Here is a 27,448-nt window from a genome sequence, read left to right as displayed (position 1 = left end):
AAAAGGAGTTCCCTGTTGGGTTATTTGTGGACCTGCGTAAAGCTTTTGATACTGTCAACCACCATAACCTTCTTCTTAAATTACATCATTATGGAGTCAGAGGACACTCCCTACAATACCTCGAGTCCTACCTTACTGACAGGCTCCAATATGTTTCTGTGAATAATACAATTTCTCCCACCCTACCCATCAACATTGGTGTTCCTCAGGGCAGCATACTTGGCCCTCTCCTCTTTCTCATCTACATTAATGACCTTCCAAATGCCTCCCAACACCTCAAACCAATTCTATTTGCTGACGACACAACCTTCATTTACTCCAGTCCTGACCCTCTTGCTCTAAATGCCACAGTAAATACTGAGCTAAATAAAGTCCATCTTTGGCTAACTGCCAACAAACTCACCCTTAACATTGACAAAACCTTCTATATTCTGTTTGGCAATAAATCCTCTAGTCTTATAAATCTCAAAATAAACAATACCCAAATTTGTAACAAATTAGATGGCAAATTCCTTGGCATTCTCATTGACCACAAGCTGAATTTCCAGGGACACATTCTAAATATATCAAAAAAAGTTTCAAAAACTGTGGGCATTCTTTCTAAGATCAGATATTATGTACCACGCCCTGCCCTGGTGACTCTCTATTACTCCCTTATCTATCCTTATCTCAACTATGGTATTTGTGCTTGGGGTTCTACTACCCAAAATCACTTACGTCCTCTAATTACCCAACACAAAGCCGCTATTAGAACAATATCCAACTCTGGCCCCAGACATCACTCGGTACCCCTACTCAAATCTCTTAATATGTTAGATATTAAGTCACTGCACATTCTCTCATGTGTATTATACATATATAAAACGCTAAACTATAATGCCAATCCTGATCTTAAAAGCTTCATAGAAGGTTGTAACAGAACCCATGAGCACCACACCAGAAATAAATACAGTTTTGATATTCCTAGAGTACGTCTTAATCAAACTAGAAATGCTCTGCAAATCAAGGGGCCCAGAATGTGGAATGACCTTCCCAACCATGTTAAAGACTGTACCTCTCTCAACCAGTTTAAGATAAAAACTAAACACTACCTAATAAATTCCCTGTAATCTACCTCACTCCTCTATTGTCAACCCATGTCTGTTATTTTCTTTCTTTTTTTTTTTTTTTTTTTTTTTAATCAACACTGTCAACCTATTGTATTTGTGTTGCTTTTTCAGTCATGTTCCCCCTTTTTTTTTTTATCTTTATTTGTATTTGTTCTCAACATCTTTTATTCTTTATGCTCAATTAGTATTAAGTTCTAGATATTAATGTTTTTCTTGCCCGAAACGCATTGCGTAATAGTGGCTTTAGGCATTGTATGTACTAGCTCTATCTATATATCAATCCATTAATGTAACATCACTTGTATGTATATACCTTACCTGAATAAACATCTGAATCTGAATCTGAATCTGATCTGAATCTGAATCTGAATAGTTGAGGTATGGATAGATGAGGGAGTAATAGAGAGTAACCAGGGCAGGGCGGGGTACATAATATCTGATCTTAGAAAGAATGCCAACAGTTTTTGAAACTTTTTTTGATATATTTAGAATGTGACCCTGGAAATTCAGCTTGTGGTCGATGAGAACGCCAAGGAATTTGCCATCTAATTTGTTACAAATTTGGGTATTGTTTATTTTGAGATTTATCTGATTAGAGGATTTATTGCCAAACAGAATATAAAACGTTTTGTCAATGTTAAGGGTGAGTTTGTTGGCAGTTAGCCAAAGATGGACTTTCTCTAGCTCAGTATTTACTGTGGCATTTAGAGCAAGGGGGTCAGGACTGGAGTAAATGAAGGTTGTGTCATCAGCAAATAGAATTGATTTGAGGTGTTGGGAGGCATTTGGAAGGTCATTAATGTAGATGAGAAAGAGGAGAGGGCCAAGTATGCTGCCCTGAGGAACACCAATGTTGATGGGTAGGGTGGGAGAAATTGTATTATTCACAGAAACATACTGGAGCCTGTCAGTAAGATAAGATTTGAGGTATTGCAGGGAGTGTCCTCTGACTCCATACTGATGTAATTTAAGAAGAAGGTTTTGATGGTTGACAGTGTCAAAAGCCTTACGCAGGTCCACAAATAACCCAACAGGAAACTCCTTTTTATCAAGAGCTGCGTGAATTAAGTTAATCATACTAATAAGTGCATCGTTAGTGCTTTTTTTGGGTCTGAAGCCATATTGACAAGAGCTAAGTATATTGTGTTTGGCTAGAAAAGAGTAAAGCTGCTTGTAGATTAGCTTTTCGAATATTTTTGACAAGTTAGGCAGGATTGATATAGGTCTGTAGTTGTTAACATCAGTGAGATCACCACATTTGTAGACAGGGGTTACCCTTGCTTTTTTTAGAATGTCAGGAAAGGTTTGGAGTTCAAGTGACTTGTTGAAGAGCAATGCAATAGCAGGGGCTAGAGATCTGGAGGCTTTTTTGTAAATTAAAGTTGGTATCTCCTCGAGGGCACTAGACTTGGTTTTAAGGGAAAGGATTATTTCATTGACATCAGTGGAACTAGAAGGCTTAAGGTACAGAGACTGTGGATAGTTACCTGTAAGATAGTCCTTAACATCAGTACAGGAAGATGGAATATCATTTGCAAGGGATGACCCAATGGAAGAGAAGAACCTATTGAACTCAATAGCAGAATCAGAGGCTGAAAGCTGACCAACGTTATTGGAAAGGAGTGTTGGTTTGTTATTTAAAATCTTCTTTGATCCCAATATTTGTGAAATTGTGCTCCAAGTTTTTTTAATGTTGCTCTTTATTTGGGTAAATTTATCTTCATAGAATTTAGTTTTGGCTCGTCTAATTATTTTAGATAGCAATAACGAGTAATTCTTTGAGAATTCTTTGGAGACTGTTCCTAGCCTATACTTCTTCTCAAGGTCGTGTTTTTTGTTAATGGATTTAAGTATTCTCTTTGTAAGCCAAGGATTGTTAAGTCTTTTGCTTGTGACTTGTTTTGTAAGCATAGGACAGTGGGTGTTATAAAGGCTAAGAGTTGTTTGTAGAAAAGATTTCACTGCTAGGTTGATGTCCCCTATATTACCTAACTCGGACTCCCAGTTGACATTATCAGCAGCAGTTATAAAATTGTTTATAGCAGTTTCATTGTGCAGCCTAAAGCTTAACTCCCTTGTCTCTAGAGGTGGTTTGCTAATGTTAGTTAAGAGAAATGTGGGGTAATGGTCTGTAGTGCTATCGGTGATTATACCTGAAGTAAGCGGAGAGGTTATGTTGGTCCAGATGTGATCTAGAGTCGTAGCAGTACTATCAGTGATTCTAGTTGGTCTAGTGATTAAGGGTATGAGGAAGCAGGAATTCATACAGTTGAGGAAGCTAACAGCAGTAGGGTGTTCAGGCTCGCAGAGGTCAATATTAAAGTCCCCTGCGATAATTAGATGGTTTTTGTTCAATCTGTTATCTAGTATTAGATTTCTAAGGTTTGAGTTGAATTCAGACACATCAGTGTTAGGAATTCTATAGACTGCACCCACAGACAGGACAGACTCGGCACCCTTGACTCTGAAACTGGCGAAGATATACTCCCCACAGCAGTCTCTAGTTCTAATTATTTTTAAGCATGTTAGTTCTTGGTGGTAGTAAAGAGCAGTACCACCACCTCTCTGCATTTGACGACAGTTGTGAATTGCCGAGTAGTTAGGCATGTTAAAGAGTTGAGTATTATCCTCTTTCAACCACGTTTCAATAAGTATAATAAAAGAGAATTTGTTGTCAATAGTTTCAATCAAGGCACTAACATCATCGAAGTGTTTATCTAGGGATCTAACGTTCAAGTTGATTACAGAGATATTGAGATTATCTGTTAATACATTGTTTACATCATGTGCTGTAAAATATCTGCAATTTTGATCATTGAAGTGATGATTGTCATAGATAGTGGATAAGAGGTTTAGTTCTGGGTCTATACTTGTCTGCATAAAAAGGCTGATTGCAGGAAAACAAGGTAAGAATGGCAAATTACAAAATAGAAAACAAAGAAAAAAGTAGATTAAAAATTCTAAAGTAAAATAAACTTAATGGTAATTTTAAGTAAAAAGGAAAAAAAAAAAAAAAAAAACTTAATGGGAACTAGGAATGTAAAAAATTAACTAGAATAATTAATAACAATAGATGACCAAAAAAGTAAAAAAAAAAAAAAACAATTATGAAATCTATAAGATAATAAGCTTGCTTACTATACTAATATAAGTACACTATAATAGAATACTAAAGTTACACTAAAACAAACTGAGGTAGTTTAAATAGAGATACACTCAGGAACATTGGATAATGAAGTTAATACTAGAGGACACAGGCAAAGCCAGTGTACTATGGAACATGGGAGTAAAAAGAAAAAAAAAGACAATAATAAAGATGACAATATTATTCTTTTTATTTTTTTTTTTTAAACTAAAGTTAAAACCTTTTGAAGGGAAAGGCAGAGCTAGAGTACACAAAGGTAGTTATATGAGATTATAATCCGAATTCAGGCTATACAGCAGCTATCCCACATGTACCACGTCCTGCCCTGTACCACGCCCTGCCCTGGTGACTCTCTATTACTCCCTTATCTATCCATATCTCAACTATGGTATTTGTGCTTGGGGCTCTACTACCCAAAATCACTTACGTCCTCTAATTACTCAACACAAAGCTGCTATTAGGACAATATCCAACTCTGGCCCCAGACATCACTCGGTACCCCTACTCAAATCTCTGAATATGTTAGACATTAAGTCACTGCACATTCTCTCATGTGTATTATACATATATAAAACACTAAACTATAATGCCAATCCTGATCTCAAAAGCTTCATAGAAGGTTGTAACAGAACCCATGAGCACTACACCAGAAATAAATACAGTTTTGATATTCCTAGAGTACGACTTAATCAAACTAGAAATGCTCTACAAATCAAGGGGCCCTGAATGTGGAATGACCTTCCCAACCATGTTAAAGACTGTACCTCTCTCAACCAGTTTAAGATAAAAACTAAACACTACCTAATAAATTCCCTGTAACCTACCTTACCCCTCTATTGTCAACCCATGTCTGTTATTTTTTTTTTAATGAACACTGTTTGTCAACCTATTGTATTTGTGCTGCTTTTCAGTCATGTTCCCCCTTTTTTTTTATCTTTATTTGTATTTGTTCTCAACACATTTTATTCTTTATGCTCAATTAGTATTAAGTTCTAGATATTAATGTTCTTCCTGCCCGAAACGCATTGCGTAATAGTGGCTTTAGGCATTGTATGTACTGGCTCTATCTATATATTGATCCATTAATGTAACATCACCTGTATGTATGTACCTTACCTGAATAAACATATTTTATTTTATTTTATTTTAGATGTGCACCAGGCGTGAGAGACGTTGAAACCAACACAGAGGTCTGGAATGCCTCCACATATATGCACGGGTTCAAGGTCACCCACAATCTGCACATTTTGGTGACTATTTAGTAACGACAGCAGTTGATTCCCACTACCGTTACTAAAACGAGAGCCACCATTTATTCAGACGAGAACAGCAGCGAAAACAAACCAGCGCATATAGAACGAAATGGGCTTTATGTACAAACCTCTCAGTGAAGGAAGTTGTTTCTAGTGCGGTATCCGAAACTGCAGTAGACGACTTGACCAGTCCACGGCGTGCTTACCAAGCCCGGATTATGTCCATTACATCACTAAACTTCATTCAATAACTCTATGCCTGTTAAGTAGAAGATTTTAACTGTTAATAGCATTATATTGTTGCTCTAATATCAAATACGTACACATGCGAAACGTCTGAAGCTGATATCTGAAATGGTAAAAATATTAGTGGTGTTGTGGTCAATGTATGGAGTGTCCTGTTTCCAATTCAAAGTACATTATTATCCCCAAACCACACACTAACACTTTCGCTAATTGGTGACAACAGTGTCGTCACCAATATTTCTACTTATTACGCTGGCGTGCGGCGCTCGGGAGTCACGAGAAAAAATATTTGTATAAAATCCATTTATTATCCGATCAACTTGGGAATAGTTTACAAATGTTTGCCATGAAATTTACGTTTTTTCTAATAGCCGAACAGCTTATTAAAGAGAACGTTGTGGCAGTGAATCATTGTGGTAAAACAATTGTATTATTGACACGACGAATATAATCGACGTAGTTTTTATATATGTTGCCGGTCGAACGCATCCTTATGTGATCTTTAATACTTATGTTCTTATAGAACATTCTATTGCGAACACATTGGTACAAAAATGAAATACATACATCGACAAATAATGTCAGGACAATGAATTGAATATACACTTTTCAAAGCGAGTTTCGCCGATATGCCGCCGCGGGTAACACTTCGGCCACTTCCCACACTGTTTTAGGTGGGCTACGACATTGAATCTATATTTATATGCATATGTCCGTGTAGAGAATTTTATTGCGATACCAATGATATCACAATTAGCGACGTAGGACAACTGTAGGCTTCGCAACCATTAGGAGAGTGGAAACATTTTGTTGCTGTTTGGCGCTCTCGGCGAGTGATCTGAATAGTTTTTTATTTGGTGTTGATAGTCCTTATGCTTTGGCGGCATTTTATAGAGATGTTCTTATAGACAATTTTATTGCGAACACAGTGATACCAAATTTAAATACGTGCGCCTTCAATTATTGTCAGGACAGTCAAAAGAGTGTACACTTTTTCGGTCTTACCGCGTAGGTGCGCGAACCGCCGAAAGCATCTAGGGTATGATTTTTTGTTGAACGCGGAGAGCGCGAAAGTGCTAGAAAGTGAAGACGACTACGTTTCGGTCCGTCCCGGACCATTCTCAAGTCGATTGTGGAGTTCCAAGTACATTCTTTGATTGGAAAACATGAGGATAAATACAAATATTAATTATAAATGACCAGGTATAAAGAAAAATATGAAGTAGGAAAAATGATATGCGGAACCAGAAAAAAAAACATTGAAACGCTTAGGTGATGAGAGGGTAAGCGACCGCCGCCATTTTAGTAGCGCTGTCCGGTGATATTCAGCATGAGCATTAAGGGAAAACCTCGACACAAACTGCACCTATCATAAAGAAGAGGTACCACCATTGACCGTTAAGTGCTCACGTCAAGTCTAACTCTAAGAAACAACACTCAAGTCTTGACGCGTCTCCCCTCATCACTCGTGCAGTCATCCTGGGAGAAATCATCACACAAACGGCACTTTTCATAAAGATGAAGACTCACCAGTGTCCACAGTGTGGGAGGGTATTCACTCATCTTGGACATATGAAGAGTCACTTGTTAGTGCATTCTGGTGACAAACCTCATGAGTGTCCAGAATGTGGGAAGAAATTCAGACAGCGTGGAAGTATGAAAAGTCATATGTTAGTACATTCACACGACAAACCTCATGAATGTCCGGAGTGTGGGAAGAAATTCAGTCTGCTTGGAAATATGAAGACTCACATCTTAGTGCATTCAGGTGATAAACCTCACGAGTGTCCAGAGTGTGGGAAGAGATTCAGAGAGCGTGGAACTATGAAGACTCACATGTTAGTGCATTCGTGCGAGAAACCTCATGAATGTCCAGAGTGTGGGAAGAAATTCAGTCGTCTTGGAGGTATGAAGACTCACATGTTAGTGCATTCAGATGACAAACCTCACGAGTGTCCAGAATGTAGGAAGAGATTCAGAGAGCGTGGAACTATGAAGACTCACATGTTAGTGCATTCGGGTGACAAACCTCACAAGTGTCCAGAATGCGGGATGAGATTCAGATCGCCAGGAACTTTGAAGACTCACAGAATGGTGCATGCGGATGAGAGACCTTTTGAATGTGCTGAGTGTGGCAAAAAATTTAGAACACGTGGAAAGATAATAAACCACGTGTTAGTGCATTCGGGTGACAAACGTCATTGAGTATCCAGAGTGTGGGAAAAGATTCAATCGTCTTGGACATACAAAGAAGCACAAGGTGATGCATGCAGATGATACGTTAAACACTTTGAGTGTGGAAGATAATTAAGAGAATGTTGGAGGATAATGAGGCACATAATGGTATATTAACTTACCATTAATCTAACAGTGTGCTATCACAATGTCAGTTGGATGTCCTTCAGAGGTTCTAATTGTTATATTTTCTTTGAGAAATACACTTCAAAATGAAAGGTAAAGATCTAAAAATATTTCATTATATTCTGTTATGAAAGTTAGATGCTCTTCATAGACCAAGCAAAAACTAGAGATGCTGTAACTAGAAAAACTTAAAATTGCTTATAAGTAATCTTTTTTTTTTTGTTTAGCAAAAATAAAACAAAGCTTTAAATGTATTTTTCCTCATGTTCATGTAAATAATGATGTGCTTTTTATTTTTGTTCTCTGTGGAATTTTTTTTCAAAATGTAATATTTTCTCTGTAGCTAAGTTATCTAGAGGTTATCGTGAGATGATTTCGGGGTTTAGTGTCCCCATTTCTGGTCCTCGACCAGGCCTCCTTTTTGTTGCACACCCCCAGGAAGCAGCCTGTTGCAGCTGTCTTAACTCCCAGGTACCTATTTACTGCTAGGTGAACAGGTATATCAGGGTGAAAGAAACTGCTCATTTGTTTCTGCCTCCAACCGGGGATCAAACCCGGAACATCAGGACTATGAATCCGAAGCGCTGTCCACTCAGCTGTCAGTTATGGACATTTTTATTTTAGTATTATATAGCATTGGAGCTGGTGATGAAGACAATCTGAGATGTTGTCAATATGAAACCATTTTATTAATGAGGAAATAATTCACTGTGTCGGGGGGACAGGAAGCCAGAGTGTATTCATATACATTTGGCCTTTATTTAGATCTAACCCAAGGCCGAATTACTGACCCCGCCCAGGATGCAATCCCATAACAAGCTGACTATCTCCTGAGTACATACACACTGCTTGGTGAACAGGGCCATTAGGTGACTGGAAATATGTTCAACTATTTCTGTCCCGCCTGGGATTCGAACCCAGAATTCTTGATTGTGCGTCGAGAACAAACCCAACTATTACTGGGACCCTAATCAATAATGTATAGTAATAATGATTAATTAATAATATATATTCTTCAAGGAATTAGCTCATCAGATTAATAAGCAAACTGATATCCATTTTGTATTTTTTGTTTAGGTCTATTTGTGAGTTCTACTCTTAATTAGAAATATGTATCACTCAAGAATTTGTAGGCAGACTGGCATTTATAACTGTCAGTCAAAAGTTTTTTATTTCTCTAGCCTAACTTTATCAGTTATGCTATAATTCTCTGGGAATTATATTTTTAGCCCCAGTGGCCTCGACGAGGACAGGAAGCCAGCAGCTTGTTGAAGCCACCCCCCCCCCCTCCCCATTGCCTTGATCTTTTCCAGGTATATTTTGAAATTCAGCACAGTTTTGGCAGTTATATCTTTGGTGAGTAGGGGGGTTCCATGGGTCAATAACCCTATGACTGAAAAAGCCTGACTGGAAGCTATATTGGCCTGATTGTCAATTATATTATCCTCAGTGTCATATTATCCTCACTCAGTTATATTATCCTCACTGTCAATTATATTTGGGATCCCGGAAGTAGGTGGGTTTGTTCTCGATGCACAATCGAGAACTCCAGGTTCAAATCCCAAGGTGGGACAAAAATGGTTGGGCTCATTTCCTTTCACCTAATGTGCCCGTTCACCTAACAGTGAGTAGGTACTCAGGTGTTAGTCAGCTTGTTGTGAGATTGCATCCTGGGTGGGGGGGGGGTCAGTAATCCTGCCTTGGGTGGGAGGGGGTAAACTTTGATTAATTAAAATAAATAAATAAATAAATAAATGTTTATTTAGGTAAGGTACATACATACAAGAGATTTTTACAAAGATTGGTGGACTTATAGATAGAGCTAGTACATACAATGCCTAAAGCCACTATTACGCAAAGCGTTTCGGGCATGAAAAACTTAAATGACTAAAGCTTGATACTAATTGAGCATAAAGAGTAAAATGAAAACAAGAAATGAGAACATAGCTGAAAAAGCAGCACAAATACAATTCTGTCGACAAACAGCGCTCTTTAAAAAAAAAAAACAGACATTGGTTGACAATAGAGGGGTAAGGTAGGTTACAGGGAATTTATTAGGTAAAGCTTCGTTTTTATCTTAAACTGGTTGAGAGAGGTACAGTCTTTAACATAGTTGGGAAGGTCATTCCACATTCTGGGCCCCTTGATTTGTAGAGCATTTCTAGTTTGATTAAGTCTTACTCTAGGAATATCAAAACTGTATTTATTTCTGGTGTGGTGCTCATGGGTTCTGTTACAACCTTCTATGAAGCTTTTGAGGTCAGGATTGGCATTACAGTTTAGCGTTTTATATATGTATAATACACATGAGAGAATGTGCAGTGACTTAATGTCTAACATCTTCAGAGATTTGAGTAGGGGTACCGAGTGATGTCTGGGGCCAGAGTTGGATATTGTCCTAATAGCAGCTTTGTGTTGAGTAATTAGAGGACGTAAATGATTTTGGGTAGTAGAGCCCCAAGCACAAATACCATAGTTGAGATATGGATAGATAAGGGAGTAATAGAGTCACCAGGGCAGGGCGTGGTACATAATATCTGACCTTAGAAAGAATGCCCACAGTTTTTGAAACTTTTTTTGATATATTTAGAATGTGTCCCTGGAAATTCAGCTTGGGGTCAATGAGAATGCCAAGGAATTTGCCATCTAATTTGTTACAAATTTGGGTATTGTTTATTTTGAGATTTATTTGATTAGAGGATTTATTGCCAAACAGAATATAGAAAGTTTTGTCAATGTTAAGGGTGAGTTTGTTGGCAGTTAGCCAAAGATGGACTTTCTCTAGCTCAGTATTTACTGTGGCATTTAGAGCAAGGGGGTCAGGACTGGAGTAAATGAAGGTTGTGTCGTCAGCAAATAGAATTGGTTTGAGGTGTTGGGAGGCATTTGGAAGGTCATTAATGTAGATGAGAAAGAGGAGAGGGCCAAGTATGCTGCCCTGAGGAACACAATGTTGATGGGTAGGGTGGGAGAAATTGTATTATTCACAGAAACATACTGGAGCCTGTCAGTAAGGTAGGATTTGAGGTATTGCAGGGAGTGTCCTCTGACTCCATAATGATGTAATTTAAGAAGAAGGTTTTGGTGGTTGACAGTGTCAAAAGCTTTACGCAGGTCCACAAATAACCCAACAGGGAACTCATTTTTATCAAGAGCTGTATGAATCGAGTTAAGTATACTAATAAGTGCATCGTTAGTGCTTTTTTTGGGTCTGAAGCCATATTGGCAAGGGCTAAGTATATTGTGTTTGGCTAGATACGAGTAAAGCTGCTTATAGATTAGTTTTTCAAAAATTTTTGACAAGTTTGGCAGGATTGATATAGGTCTGTAGTTGTTAACATCTGTGAGATCACCACATTTGTGGACAGGCGTTACTCTTGCTTTTTTTAGAATATCTGGAAAGGTTTGGTTAAAGCCAAATGTGTATGAATACACTCCGGCTTCTTCTCACCCGACACAATGAATAATATTATGCATTATATCGAGATGATTGTGAATTACATAAGCCTGACTGGCAATTATATTAGCATGACTTTCAATTTACACCAGATATGTATGTTTATGTTTTGGTACTTATGGGTTCTATTACATCTATTAAGGAACAGTTTCAGATCAGGATTAGCATTTAAGAACAAGGTTTTGTACATGTAAATAGCACAAGAGAATGTGTGAAGTGAGTGTATATTTAGCATGTTTAGGGATTTAAACAGAGGCTGTGTGTTGTTTGGAAACATAATTTTTAGTTTTGATAGCAGATTTTTGCTGGCTGATGATGGGCTCGAGGTAATTTACAGTGGATGAATCCCATGCACACATACCATTTGTTGAGATACCAACCCTAATTTACAAAAAAAGCCTCTAGTTTTTAGCTCCAGCATTGCATTGCTCTTTAACAAATCATTTGAACTCCAAGCTTTTTCCTGATATTCTAAAGAAAAAAAAAGCAAGAGTAACCTCAGTCCATAATAATGGCGATCTCACTGAAATCAACAATTGTAGACCCATATAAATTCTGCCGATAAAATCATTTTCTAAAAAAAAAAAAATATTCTAAGAGTTAATCTACAAGCAGCCTTACTCCTATAACAAAACAAAATATACTTAGCCATTGCCAATATGGCTACAGGCCCAAAAAAGCACCAACCATGCACTGATTAGCATGATTAACTTGATATATGCAGCTCTTGAAAAAATGAGTACTGTATTCATTTATTTGTTGACCTATGTAAGACTTGATACTGTCAACACAATAACCTTCTTAAATTACAACATTACGGAGTCAGAAGTCACTCCCTCCAATACCTACAATCTTAACTCAGTGACAGGCTCCAGTATGTCTCTGTGAATAATTCCAATTCTCCCACCCTACCCATTAACCATGGTGTTCCAACTGGCAGTATACTTCACCCTCTCATCTTTCCTTCCCTTTCCAGCCTGTTGCCGTGGTGATGGGGCTTAATGGTCAGTTGCTGGAGTGTAATGCTCCATGGGACAGTGTGTTCTGTTCTTTTGAAGCCTTGTGCTCCGCTGCCATCTTCACTAATTGTGCTGGATGCTTTTTTCTTCTTCATTAAGTTTTATTTTTCCACCCCTCCCTCCCCCCTCCCATCTTCTCCTTTCTGATTGATATTTCCCACGGACTTCTTTTTGTTATTCTTGATTGTTCTTTCAGATGTCTTCTTTCTGTTTTGAAGGTGGATATTTGAGGAGGCAAGTTCTCTCACCCGTAAAACTATGGTACCCGACATTGTCGAGTGAGGGGGGAAGCTTTCATTGTCAATCTTTCCCTTCGTTGCTGAGCCCGAACTCGACAAGCTGATGGTTCTTAAGGTGGCCTTTGCAGGGCGTACACCCAAGATACACCCTTGGGGCTCTGTCTTGTTGGGTGGCTTACCTGTTCATTTATATGCCAATATCTGACCCTCTTTTTAACTACTCAGTCTCGTGGGGTGAGCAACCAGCTCCCCCCCCCCCACCCCCCCATCCCCCACCCCCAAGTCGAAATGTGTTGGAAGGCCGAGCTCTGCAGCTCCTACATTGGACCCAGACCAAGTTGCTTCTCTGACTCTCCTGACTACCCTTCTCTGCTCTCCTCCCACCTTTGTGGTAGGGTTGAGTCCCAAGCCCCCAGTGGTGACCACCTGGCTAGGTATGCCACTATGCTAGTCCCAGAGGTAAGTTCAGAGGTATGCCACTAGGCTAGTCCCAGAACTAAGAGGCATGAGTTACGAGGAAAGGCTGCGTGTAATGCACCTCACAACACTGGAAGACAGAAGAGTAAGGGGAGATGTGATCACTACCTACAAAATTCTCAGAAGCGACAGGGTAGATAAAGGTAAACTGTTTAACTGGTGGTATGTGAACAAGGGAACACGGGTGGAAACTGAGTACCTAAATGAGCTACAGGGACATTAGAAAGAACTTTTTCAGTGTCAGAGTAGTTAACAGATGGAATGCATTAGGCAGTGATGTGGTGGAGGCAGACTCCATACACAGTTTCAAATGTAGATATGATAGAGCCCAGTAAGCTCAGGAATCTGTACACCAGTTGATTGACAGTTAACACTATCGCTCTCTTTGGACACCCCTCGTGTCCACTTTTTTTCTCTCGCGTCCTGGCTTTGGACACTGCTCGCGTCCAATAAATACATTTTTGGTCAAAATTTTAAAATATTTGTTATAATCCTATTGTGCTATTATTATGGGACTAGTTTTAAAATGTGCGCCTTTACATTGCAAACAATTTGATACAAACATTAAAGATGTAACAAAATTTTATGTCAGAACACTGGAAAGATATATAATATAACGTAAAGAACACTGGAAAGATATATAACTTTGGTCAAAATTTTAAAATATTTGTTAAAATTCCAGTTATTGCTCTATTATTATGGGACTAGTTTTAAAATACGCGCCTTTATATTGCGGACAATTTGATACCAAAACGAGCAACGTAACATGACAATTAACGTGAGAAAACTGAAACGAGTATACACATTTTACTGATTTTGTGCGCTCATGGGTAACTTTTCCCGACTTTAGGCTTTGCTGTGGGGAGTCAGGCTTGGCTTTTGGACCTTATATGCATATACACCTGTAGGGAATTGTATTGTGAACACAATGATTCCAAAATGAGCGACGTAGCACGACAATTAAGGTGAGAAAACTGAAACGAGTATACACATTTAGTTTTGCCGAGCGCTCGCCCGCACCATCAGGCCTACTTCGTGCATATGCGCAGAGCGCAATACTGTTAAGAGGCGGGACCAGAGAGCCAGAGTTCAACCCCCGCAAGCACAACTTGGTGTGTACAACTAGGTGAGTACCTACCTGGAGTAGTTCCATCTCTCTCTTTAACAACTGTGCCTTTTATCCCTCTCTTACTGGGGGGTTCTCAGTGCTGCCCTCTCTGCAGATGCACTCGCTTAATTCCTTCTGGTTCTAATAGGATCCAAGCTTTATTTGGTCCTGCTACATGGACTAAGTATTTTAGTCATGTTGATTCTACTCATCCTGATGATTTATTCATCCATAAACACATTGTTGATTCAGTGGAGATCTTTGTCACTTTTAACCCCACCAGTAACCCTGCAGCTCCTCCTTAGGAAGCAGTTGACCACTTAGCCTCATTGTCCTGCATTGGGGAGACCCCTGTTCGGATCTCCAAAAATGCCTGGTTGAATGCCAGCATTGGCACAGTTATTCTCACACACCATGTTGCGACTGGTGATAGGGAACTTAAAGACTGTCACAAAGATATTAAACATGTCGTTGAGGCCCCAGGCCATCCTATCCTCCAGATTGATACGTTCACTCACTCCCTCGTGGTCATCGTCACCAGACAATGACATAAGGTCTTGTTCCATATATGCTGGGGAGCTGATAGGAACACTACACCTATATGCATCGCCTGCCTCCAGAGACTAGCATCTTCACGGCAGAACTTTATGCTATTTTATTTGCTGTTTGTCAACTGCTTCCTCGCTGTCAATCTTCCTTTGTTGTTGTCGTTAACTTTCACAGTGCCCTCATGGATCTGGAATCCTTTAATCCAGTTCATCCTCTGGTAGTCAAAATTCAACATTGGCTGTATCTTATCTCCAGCAGATTTAAGACGGGGGAGTTTAGCTGCATTCCCAGTCACATTGGTGTGTCCCTAAATGAGCGTGCGAACGCTGCCATTAAAGAGGCTATCCGCACTTGTCCCCATTTCCTGTAAAGGTGTTCCTTATTCCGACTCCTACCCAGTTATTCATTCCTCAATCCTTGCCCATTGACAGGGTTATCTTGAGATGATTTCAGGGCTTTTTCTGGGGGGAGCCCCGTCGGCTCCCCGGAGCTTTACCGGCTGATATGCTAATGTCAGACTTTGGCATCAGTCATGTGTATGGAGTTCTAGGGCCTACCGGGGACCACGAGCCAGAACCTGGCCCCCTCAGAGAGGCAAGGAGAGCAATGGCCTATAGAAACCCCCGTGTGGTTGGAAGCGTTCTATGTCTGCCATCGACCGGGTCAAGCATCCAGAAAGGTAAGCATTCCAAAACAAACCCCTATTCTGGTGAAAATTGCTACCTAAGCCGAACTAGTGGATAGAACTCTTCAACAGAAAACAAGGAAACTAGTATGACGTCATACGTCACCGCGCCGCTGTCTGCGCAGCTCCCCCTCCCCGGGAGGGGGAAGGGGGAGCCCCAGACCTCCCACGCCGGCTATCCACCCACCAGTTCTTCGGCTGATGCTATAGGCAATGGTTATGTGCTCCGGCTCCAGTGGTTGTTTCAGCACTGTGCCTAGAGTGTGGTGTCTGTTTTCTAGGTGGTGCGTGAGCCGGGAGTGGTTCTTCAGTACTCGGGCTGCATGCGCCTAGGGTTCCCTTCCCTAGGTGCCCTGTAAGTACTGCCCTTGGGGCTTGGGGCCACCTTCCACAAGTTCTTTGGGTCCTGCCCCTGCTTGGCCGTTTACTGCTTGGTTTTCGGCCGCTCTTTGTGTGCTCGGGTGTTCTGTCTCCCTTGTTCGCCTTAGAGTAAGGGGCAGTGTTTGCACTGGTGGGGCGCGGGGTACTGTGCAGCTTGTCTTTACCAATCATAGCGGCCGGCTCTGTTCCGCTTGGGTACGCTGTCCTCTTGCGGGGTTTTCTTTTTCTTTTTGTTTATCTACCTGGTGGGGGGGGGGTCTGCCTTCGTTCTTGCCCCTTGTGTCCCTTGTGTTCTGAGTATTTTCTGGTGGTACCCCCTGCTAGGTCCCCGTGAGTGTACACGTCCCAGGGGTTCAGCTCTTAGAAAGTTGTTTGGTAGCTTTGGGTGCCGGTTAGCAGTACCCTGCCTGGGATTACCTGAGCGCGAGTCCTCTTAAAGTAAACGCTCGGGACCCTGGGAAACCCCTGGGGGCGCGCGGGTCCGATGGATGTGACCCCAGAGTCCCCCCCCCTCGCTTCCAGCGAGTTTGAGGGTTGCTCTCACCTTTTGTCTCTGGGTGACTCTGTTTTGCCTCCGTCTGCTGCCTGTGGGGTCGGTGACACCTTCGACCCGGAGTCCTGCGAGTTTGGTTGCTCGTTGTGGCTCGGTTACCCAGTGGTGCTAACAAAGCGGGTGCGGGCAGCAGGGGCGTTGCACTTGAGCCTTGGTGGTGGCAACGTTCTCGTGGTTTCCTCCCCGGGAGCCCCGGGGCTGCCCCGTTGTAGTTCGTTTTGGGACTTGGGGGTGTTGGTTGCTTCGGTTCCATCCACGCCCCCTTGTCTTTCCCCTGGTTCACCCTTCCTTCCTGCATCCGGTTCCTTACCGTCTGTAGGTTCGGGGCGGGGTTTTTGGGGGTGTTGAGACTCGGGCAGTCTCGGGGAATTCCCCTTCCGGGGTAGTGACGGGGGCATTTGGGCCTGTTCCTCCAGCCGTGTTGTATGAGTCTGCCAGTGGGCTCCCTTCCTTAGTGTTTTCACGGCTGCCCCGGTTTTCTGGTACGGCCGGGGCTTTGGGGGAACGGCTCGGCCCCGGGGCCTGTCGTGTAGGTTCCCGGGGCTGGGGAGGGGCTGACTTGGGGGGGCCTTGGCCCCGTTAGACCCCGTGGGGGTTTTTATCCCCCTCTAGGCGGGGCTTGTGGTTACGCGGAGTGGGGTCTTTCCTCCCCACTCGCCGTACGTGCTGTTGGACGTCGGCCCCTCCCTGGGCTCGGTTCCTTTGCCTTTGAGTCGGTTGCTTCCGTCCTGTGGGTGGATGTTTCCTCCCCCCCCATTTTGGGACGGTGTTTTTGTCATGTTTCCCCGTTCGATGGGGTTCTGCGTGACTTCTGATCTCGGGTGCACCTGCGCCTTCGTGTGCCTTCGGGACTAGTGTTGGCTTCTGTGTTCTCGAGGGTAAGGGAAGGTTTTTCGCTACTTCCCGCATTATTGGAACGTCTGTCGGCTCCTCGTACTTGTCGCCCTGTTGGGCTACTTGTCGCCCTGTTGGGCTACTTGTCGCCCTGTTGGGCTACTTGTCGCCCGGTTGGGCTACTTGTCGCCCGGTTGGGCTACTTGTCGCCCGGTTGGGCTACTTGTCGCCCGGTTGGGTTCCTTTTTGGGCTCTTTGCTTCTTTGGCCGGTTTTATTGTTCCTGCTTCCTCTTTTGGCTACTTTTCTCGTGCAGTAGTCCTGGCTGGCGCCTTCCCGCAGGGAGGGTGTGCGGTTCGGTAAGCGTGTTATGCGCATGCGCCGTGGAGTTTGTTTTGGTCTGGGCGGTGTTTCAGTGCTGGGGTTTTGCGCCCTTTTTTGCTACAGTGCTTCGCCTCTCGTTCTTCTCCCTGGCTGCGGTATGTGCCCCTTCGCGCCGGGGGTGTCCTGGTTCCCAGTTGTGGGGAGGACACCGTGGTTTTCCCTGTGTCATGGGTGTGGACCTCCTCCTTCGCCTCTCCCTGCTCTCCTGCGGGTCCGGCAGGGTCCGGCTCTGGCGTCTTCACCTGGCGGTGCTTCCAAGTTCTTCTGGGCATGGTTGAGTCGTGTCAAGTTCGTGCTACCATTCGCCAGGTGAGTTTCTGCGGTCTGGCGTCTTTTGGCCGGGCGCTGGATGCGGCGGTGTTTATATACCTTTTTTTATTTAGGTATATTTTTGTACGACTGAGACCGTTCGCACACCAGTGACTGTCCCTTTATCACCCCTTCCTGTCCCCCTCATGTGCATGTCCAACCCATGCTGGAGTCATTCAGGGGACCCTCCTTTTTTTTTTTTTTAATGTTGTGAGGTGTGGGGGTTGTAGGGTTGGTTCTGTACTCACCTGGTGAGGCTCCTGGCTGTGCTTGCAGGATTTGAGCTCTGGCTCTTGGGTCCCGCCTATCTGGTAGAACTTGCGGGATAGTACCAGTGGAGTGCAGTGGTGCTATTGGCACTTTTGGGGAACACTGTATTCCCATCAGTGGTCTGTGCTTGTTACACGACCTACTTGCGAGCATAAGCCTTCTTGCTGGTTCGTCCGTGGACTTCCAGGGCGCACTGGCCTGTTTTCGTATGGCAGTTCCGGCCCGTCCTGGTTGTGGGGGTATGTGGGCTGGTGGACTGCTCCTAGCAGCTGCCTGGTGGGCCATCCTCTGGCCGGTCTGGCCTGACCTTGGGCCGGGCTTCAGGTGTAAAAGAGCTCCCAGTACCTCATCCAGCAGGTATCGAGCGGGGTTTCTCCGCCGTCGGTCGCCTGGTGCAGGTTTCTGGGCCTGCAGGGTTTTGTCGTTTCTCCGTTGGCCCTGTCTGGGGTCTGCCTGCTCCGTTCTCTGCCTTTGCAGAGGGGAGTTGCTATTTACATGTTGCATGTTGCAGTGGTGCCTGTTGCTGCTGCTGCACGTGTGCATTGGTACCGTGTTTCACGGTGGCGTGTCCTTGTTCCTGTGTCCGGTTGTGGAGTGGCACTTTGCTGCCGTTTTGTGCCTGGGGATTGCGTGGGTTTTTTTGTGCTTCTGCTCTTTCTTCCTGCCTCCTCTGCAGCAGGGATGTTCTGCGTGTGTTCTTAGGCGTTGGTCAGCCTGTGTCCTGTGATGTGCTTCTTTGTCTCGGTCTATTGCAGTTGTTCGTGCCCCTTGGTTCGGGTCCTGTTCTGGCGGCGACCCTTCCGCCTTCTTTGGTTTTCCTAGCTTGCCCTGCCGGTTTTTTTTTTTTTTTTTTGGGGGGGGGGGGGGGGTTTCTTGCGATGTCTCGCGTCGGACCCGTCGTTTCTGAACTCCTGGTGGGCTTGCATGCTTTGGGGAGTTTTTCTGTTCGGCAGACGTTCCATCTCCTTGTGCCGCCTGGGTTTCGGTGGTCGCGCCCGAGATCTTCTCGCGGCTCCGCCTTTTTCCTGGGCTCGGGGGGCCTTGTCGGGGCTGCTTATGTTCTGCCTCGTGGTCTCGCCTCCGGTTGGTGGTCGGGTGGCTTCGTGGTAGGTGTCCCACCTGCGTGCTTCTCTTGGCGGCAGTATGGGTATTTTGGCGGTCCTTCCTTTTCCTGTCCCTTCTTAGGTGGTTACTCTTGTTAGCTTGGTTTACTCTCGCCTTGGTTTTCTAGTGGGGGTTGGGGGCCGTCGTCTTGCCACATACTGTCGCCTCTTTTCGTGCGGCGCAGGCGGAGCCGCTTCAGCTTGCTTTCGGTCTTGGTGTTGCTTCTGCACCGTTAGTCAGCTGTCTTGTGCGTCGTTTCACCTCCGGCCTGTTCGTGCACCGCTTGCACCATCCTGGTCTCTGGTCAGCGTGCTCTATCTTCTCCTCGGTTGGTAGTGCCCCTTCGGTTCCGGTGTGTTTTTTCGTCGGCTCTTTCCTTTGGGCCTTTGCCTCTGGGGGTCGGTTCGCTGAGTTTTCTTGCTCCTTCGGTTTTAGCGTTTTGGTTGTTTGATGGCAGCAGTCTCCATCTTTTCTGGCGCGGGGTGGGGCTGCTGCATTCTGGAGGGGTCCAGGGTTTGTTGGTGCTTCGTTGGTCGGGCCGGGGGTGTGTCGTTTTTGTGTTCAGTGGCGGCCCTCCGCTGTTGTTTGCGTGCCACGGCGTTTGGGTCCGGAGCGCGTTTTGCGTTGATCCGGTTCTGTTCTTCCCGGTTCGCAGGTGATGGTGTCCCGGGTGGTCAGCCGTGTTCTTGCGGCTAAGCTGCCTGTGTTCTTCCCTCATGCCTGTGGCATTCGTGGCTTCGCTGCTCTCGCTGCCGTCTGGGCGACGTGGCCTTGCAGTCTTTCGGGCATGGATTTTTGGTGTTCATGCAGGGGCCTTGCTGCTCGTGGTTCTCGTGTTGTTCCCGGGATTTTCGGGGCTGTGGCGCCTTGGGTTGGCGTTTGCTGCCGGTTGTCTCACCTCCTTGGGGGGTGCGTGGTGTCCGCCTCCCGGTTTTGTCCCTTTGACCTTCCTCTGTGGGTAGTTAGCTCCGGGGAGCCGACGGGGCTCCCCCCAGAAAACCAGCGTTGAATGTAATGAAACGCCATTTTCTGGGTGAGACCCGGAGGCTCCCCAGCAACCCTCCCTCCCTCCGGTCGGCGTTTTTCGCGTGTTTTGACATCCAGCCTCAGAACTGATGGGTGGATAGCCGGCGTGGGAGGTCTGGGGCTCCCCCTTTTCCCTCCCGGGGAGGGGGAGCTGCGCAGACAGCGGCGCGGTGACGTATGACGTCATACTAGTTTCCTTGTTTTCTGTTGAAGAGTTCTATCCACTAGTTCGGCTTAGGTAGCAATTTTCACCAGAATAGGGGTTTGTTTTGGAATGCTTACCTTTTTGGATGCTTGACCCGGTCGATGGCAGACATAGAATGCTTCCAACCACACGGGGGTTTCTATAGGCAATTGCTCCCCTTGCCTCTCTGAGGGGGCCAGGTTCTGGCTCGTGGTCCCCGGTAGGCCCTAGAACTCCATACACATGACTGATGCCAAAGTCTGACATTAGCATATCAGCCGGTAAAGCTCCGGGGAGCCTCCGGGTCTCACCCAGAAAATGGCGTTTCATTACATTCAACGCTGTTTTTTTTTTTTAGTGTCCCCGCGGCCTGGTTCTCGACCAGGCCTCCACCCCCAGGAAGCAGCCTGTGACAGCTGACTAACTCCCAGGTACCTATTTTACTGCTAGTTAACAGGGGCATAGGGTGAAAGAAACTTTGCCCATTGTTTCTCGCCGGCGCCTGGGATCGAACCCAGGACCACAGGATCACAAGTCCAGCGTGCTGTCCGCTCGGCCGACCGGCTCCCTCGTTGTTGTTGGTCTTCTGTTACTAGTAACAAACTGCTTGCTCTTAACCCTTAAAGTGCGCATCACGTCATATGAAGTGTAAATCGTTTTACCAGTCAACTGCGCTTCACGTCATATGACGATTATGGGTACCGCGCACGATTTGAATGGCCCGCGGTGTAGCTGGGGGTCCCATACGCTGCTCAGGGGCTCTAGTAAACAGCGGCCATTTTGAAAAAAATCCCGCTCACGAACCGAAGGCATGGGAGGCCTCAGTTTAGCGAGAGTCACCATGGCGAGCGCACGGTCAAACGCCTCACGGGCACGCACCACTCAGTCCCTCACCCCAGAGCAAATAGCCCACGAATTATTCTCTGAAGGTGAAGAAAGTGTGTTTGATGATTCAGACAACGATGAGGATTATACACAGTTGTCGAGTGATAGTTGCAGCAGCAGTGAGAGTGACAATGCTCGCCATGCCATGGCGAGGCCTCTACGCTCACCCATGCCTCCTCAGCCAGTTTCTACCCCAATTCTACCACGCCCTCACAGTTCCTGTGGATATTTTCTATTTGAGGGTGACGAGTCAGAGGGAGGTGACTCCTTTTCTGGGTTTAGTGACTCAGATCATAGTTTTATTGAGCCTGTGGCTGGTACCAGTGGTGTAACTGGGTGAGAAATTGTCGCGTCAGCAGCATCTCGCCCAGCCAAGCGCCACCGCATGGCACCACATGAGGGACCAAGACCCTCGTGTTCACGTGCATCCACCTCACGTGCATCCACCTCACGTGCACCCACCTCACGTGCACGTAGCCGCCGTGCTTCTCGCAGACGGTATTCAGCTCTTGGTCGCCGGTATGCATCGCTTCCTCGCCGTCTTTCCTCTGCATCTCGCAGGACGCCTGGTGTACTTGAGTGGAGTGATGGTGACGATTTTATTCCTAATATTCCTCACTTTGACGATAAAGATGTAGGGATTACAAACCTTTTCCCTAATCAAGGTGAGGACATGGCTGAGATGGAATATTTTACAGCATTCTATGATGAACCACTCATGGAATACATTGTACACCAAACGAACCTGCATGCTGCTTACCTGATTGAGAGGGAAATCACAGAATCTTCACGACTGCAGCGTTGGAAAAATACCACAGTTGCGGAAATGTATGTGTTTTTGGCACTCTGTTTGTTGATGAAGCACTGTCACAAACATGCAATAAGTGACTATTGGAGCAAGGACAAGACAATACCAACACCTTTATTCGGGAAATATATGTCACGAGACAGGTTTCAGATACTCCTCAGGTGTCTACATTTTGGAAGTGTTCAGGACCGAACACCTGATGATAGACTGTGGCGAGTGAGGCACTACATGAACGATGTTATTGGAAAATTCAGAGATTTTTACGTACCAGCACAGAAGCTGGTGGTTGATGAATCTCGTACTTTTCAAGGGACGTGTTCCATTCCAACAGTACATTCCCTCAAAACGAAACCAATTTGGCCTGAAATTTTTTGTTCTTTGTGATTGTGAGACAGGATACGTGTTACACATGATTCTGTACTCGGCTAGTGATGTAGACATTCCCGGTAACGACGAACATGGATTCTCGGGGAGTGTTGTAAGACCATCATGGCTCCGTGGATGAACAAGGGACACATTTTATATATGGATAATTACTATACAAGTCCCTTGCTAGCTCGGTTCTTGCTAGAAAATAGAACCGGATTGGTTGGTACAGTAAAGCCACAACGAAGGGAAATGCCTGTGTTTGACAACGACATTGCAGTTGGTGAGTGTCAGAGAAGGAAAGGTGATAACATTCTGTCAGTTCGGTGGAAAGACAAAAGAGAGGTGAACTTGTTGACAACAATTCATGATGGAACAATGGTGAACAGTGGGAAAGTGAGCCATAGAACAAACGCACCACTATATAAGCCAGACTGTGTTTTAGACTATAATATATATCAACATGCGGTTGATTGATAAATCAGACATGATGATTGGCACTGCAGAGTGTGTGTGGAAGACATGTAGGTGGACGAAAAAAGTGTTCTTCTATCTTGTGGACATGAGCATGCTGAACTGTTTCAACATGTACCTTGTGAGAACTGGACATAAGCCCACTTTCTGTGACTTTGTATTTGATGCTGCAATACAGTTATTAGGAAAGTTTGCAAAAGATATCCCAGGTATTCAGCGGCCCATCATAAACCCACTGTTGCAGCATGCTGGTACTCCACGCCTCGCTCACACTGAAGGCTTCCTAGCACACAAACTTTAGTATTTGCCACCAGCTGGGAAGCGTGCAATAGCCCAACGTGATTGCTTGGTGTGTAAAACAACGACACGTAGAGACAAGAAACGGAAGCTTGTGCAAACATGGTGTGAAACGTGTGGTATCCCATTATGTGCTGTCGACTGCTTCAATGACTACCACAGTCTAGAAAACTTCTAAGTGTGCTTCAAAGTGTGTATAGCGTGTGCGAGTGTGTAAATATGTAAACATATAAGCAGATAGCGTGTGCGTGTGTGTAAATATATACAAATATAAGCAGAACATACAATATAATAGACTGTAATGACATATTATATTGCCGTAATTGAAAACATTTGTGTGCACCTGTGTATACTCAAATATGCAACAATTATTGATACAAAATATGTTCAAACAGTATTTGAAACACAATTAGTGAAAAAAATTAGATAAAATGCGCTTAGACATTGTAAATAAATAGCGCGAAAATATATTTGTGGCAACTCAGGCTGTTTGAGGACCACACGCAACGCCTCTGGGGCGTGTACTGCATGAGCGAACATGCAGATTGTGACGTCATCACTGAGCTTTCCGGCTCTATTGCAACAAAAGTAAGTACAATAGAATTTTTTTTTATTTTTCCTGTGATCAGTGAACAGAACTTAACAGATTAGCAAAAAAAAAAAAATTTTTGTTTTTTTCAAAATGACATGCGCCTGTGCGGATGGCAGGATATTAGACCCCGAGCATGTTAAGGGTTAAGGGTAGTGTGTCTCCTCGGCCTTCCTCCTATCACCGTAACCGGGAGTGGGAAACAGCTCTGGGCAGGTTAGGTTTTGTCCATACACGTTTAACTCACGGGCACTTAATGGAGCACCACAATGCTCCTTATTGTCCAAACTGCATTGTTCTTACTACATATTTTTGCATATCCTTGTTTAATGTCCTGACTTCGAGGACGTGCATTTGTCTTGCTTCCCGACTGTCCCTCGCAGTCACTTATTCCTCGACAGAATCCTTGGTGAATCGAATACTTTTGATATCGTTTACCTTATGCGCTTTTGTTCTTGTATTGGCATCCTTAGTGATATTTAAAGTTTTTTGAATGTTCCACATATTTGATGGTGCTACATAGCCTTCCTGGCTTGGTGTCCTCTATTGATAATTACTTACTCTTTCTCATCTACATTAATGACATTCTGAATGCCTCACAACACCTCTTGCCAGTTTTATTTGCTGTTGACACAACCTTTATTTTCTCCAATCCAAAGAATTAGCAATATCCAGTTTGTTAATAAAGTAGATGGTAAATTCAATGGTGTTCTCATTGATAACAAGCTGAACTTCCATTGCTACATCTATATAAATAAAAATGGAAAGGTTCATTTGTTCAAAATTGCTAATCTCTGAAAGTTCTTCACCGATTGCTTTGAAATTTTCACACAACTTCCCATTCCCATCCAGGCGGGTTTTTATATACATACTATATAGATGTCACGTCTGTGACAGGAAAAAACATGTTCTTTTGTTTAAACTGTGTTTTTCGTGTGTTTTTCATGTAAGGGAAATCTTCAAAACCTTTTTACCGATGGCTTTGAAATTTTGACACAACGTTGCATTCGAATAGATGTATGTTTTCATATAAATACTATATACATGCCTCATCTGTGACAGGAGAAAACATGCTTTTTATTTTTAAACATGGCCATCTGTTGGACGTAAGGGCAACACAAGCTGTAATCTCCGAAAGTTCTTCACCGATTGCTTTGAAATTTTGACACAACTTTCCATTCAAATACGTGCGTGTTCTTATACCTACTATATAGATGCCACAACTGTGACAGGTAAAAACATGCTTTTCGTGGAAAAACAGCGCCATCTGTTGCACATAAGAGCAACACGCACTATAGTACATATGTTGCAGTTCCATTTCAATATTTCCTATTGCATTGATTAATTGAATTTTCATAGATTTCGATTTGTTTTCATTTTTATTTACTTGTGTAACATTGTGTTGAATTGAGCTTATTTGTTGTTTACCATACCGTTCATTTCGTGAGTATAGATACATATGAGTTTCTATAAGTATAAATACCTACCACACTTGTGACAGGCAAAACCAGGCTCTTTTTAAAGAACAGCACCATCTTTTGCACGTAGTGCAACACACACTATACTAAATATGTTATGATTCCATTTCAATGCTTTAGATTACATTGATAAATTTAATTTTCATAGATTTTGATTTGTTTTCATTTTGATTTAATTATTTTATGTAACATTGCCTTGGAATTGAGCTGTGTTGTTTACCATATCGCTCATATCGTGAGTATAGTTTATATTTTATTTTTAATTTTTTAATTTTGTTTTTTAACTAATTATTTTTCAGTGATTGGAACATCAGATCATTTGATGTTCCCAATTTTCTGATGGGAACACCAGATCATTTGGGAATGCATCTGACGAGGGAGTGAGGAATAGTGGTGAAGACGGGGGGGGCTGGAGTGGGGGATTGTGGGAAAGACGACAGGACGGGAGGAGGTAATGGTGGGGGATGAGGTGACAGGGGAATGGAGAACGGTGGGGGAGGACAAAGGGACAGGGGAGGGGGGGGGATGGTGGAAAGGAAGAGGGAACATGGGAGGGGAGAATTATAGGAAGGACGAGGGGGAGGGGGGAGTGGGAGATGGTGGGGAGGACGAGGGGACGGTGGAGTGGGGAATTGTGGGGACGATGGTGGATGGTGGGGAGGACAAGAGGATGGGGGAGGGGGGAATGGCGGGGAAGACAAGGGTATTGGAGATAGGTTGGGAAGACGAGTGAGAGGGGAATGGTGGGGGGAGGACTGGGGGACCGGGGAAGCTTAATGTGGCTCAGCAACGCACATGCATTGCAGAGCCACAGCAACACGTGGCTGGGTACAGCTAGTACAAAATATAGATAAAAAAATTTTTAAAATAATTTGGCATTCTTTCCTAAATCAGATAATATGTATGTTGCACTCTGCCTTGGTTAAGCTTTATTGGTCTCTCGTCTATCCATATCACAATTATGGAATCAGTGCCTGGGATTCTACTACCCAAAATTATCTCTGACCCCTACTTACTCAAGACATGTCAGCAATTAGAACAAAACCAAACTGAAGCCCCAGACAGCACTCGGCCCTTTTAATTAAATCATTGAATATTTTAGATATTTAGCCACTTCACACCCTTTCAGGTGCCCCCTGTATATATATAATTTTGAACTACAATGCTAAACCAGTCCTTAAATACTTGGTAGATGGTTGTAACAGAACCTTTGGACTCCACACTAGAAATAAATATTTATTTACAGATGATGAGTCACAATAACACGGCTGAAGAATGTTGACCAAACCACACACTAGAAATTGAAGAGACGATGTTTCGGTCCATCCTGGACCATTATCAAGTCGAATCACACATTAGACTTGATAATTTCAAATTCAAATTCAAATGTTTATTCAGGTAAAGTACATACATACAAGGTGTGATACAAACATTGATGGATTTATAGATAGACCTAGTACATACAATGCCTAAAGCCACTATTACGCAAAGCGTTTCGGGCAGATGGTCCATAATGGTCCAGGACGGACTGAAACGTCGTTGTTTCTTCAATTTCTAGTGTGTGGTTTGGTCAACAAATATTTATTTGATATTCCAAGAGTGCAATTTAGCCAAAAGTGGAAATGTTCCAGAAATCAAGGGTCCCAAATGTGGAATTATCTTCCCAATAACATCAAAGACTGTCCCTCTCTCAACCAGTTTAAGAGAGAAACTAAGTACAGTACTACCAGATAAACTCCATGTAACCTACCTTACCTATATGATTGTCAACCTATATCTTGCTATTATTAAACAATAATGATTAATGACTGAACTTCTAATACTGCTGATATCTGCCACGTAAAAAAAAAAGTATTCTG

At 43.6% G+C, this 27,448-nt stretch overlaps 1 protein-coding gene across 1 annotated transcript in view; it reads right to left on the bottom strand.

Moving 5' to 3' along the window:
- Positions 1 to 5,663: 5,663 nt before the first annotated feature.
- The window catches only part of LOC123752284 (zinc finger protein 436-like), a 210,446-nt gene continuing 188,661 nt past the window's right edge, over positions 5,664 to 27,448 (bottom strand). The window contains exon 2 of the mRNA XM_069334086.1: positions 5,664 to 5,766. The gene's annotated coding sequence lies outside the window, so the exon portion shown is untranslated. The remainder of the gene's footprint in view (positions 5,767 to 27,448) is intronic.

Source organism: Procambarus clarkii, chromosome 30, assembly GCF_040958095.1.
Source record: "Procambarus clarkii isolate CNS0578487 chromosome 30, FALCON_Pclarkii_2.0, whole genome shotgun sequence".
Classification (NCBI taxonomy): Eukaryota; Metazoa; Arthropoda; class Malacostraca; order Decapoda; family Cambaridae; genus Procambarus; species Procambarus clarkii.
The sequence above is the reverse complement of the archived record's forward strand: the minus strand, read 5'-3'. Positions and strand labels throughout refer to the sequence as shown.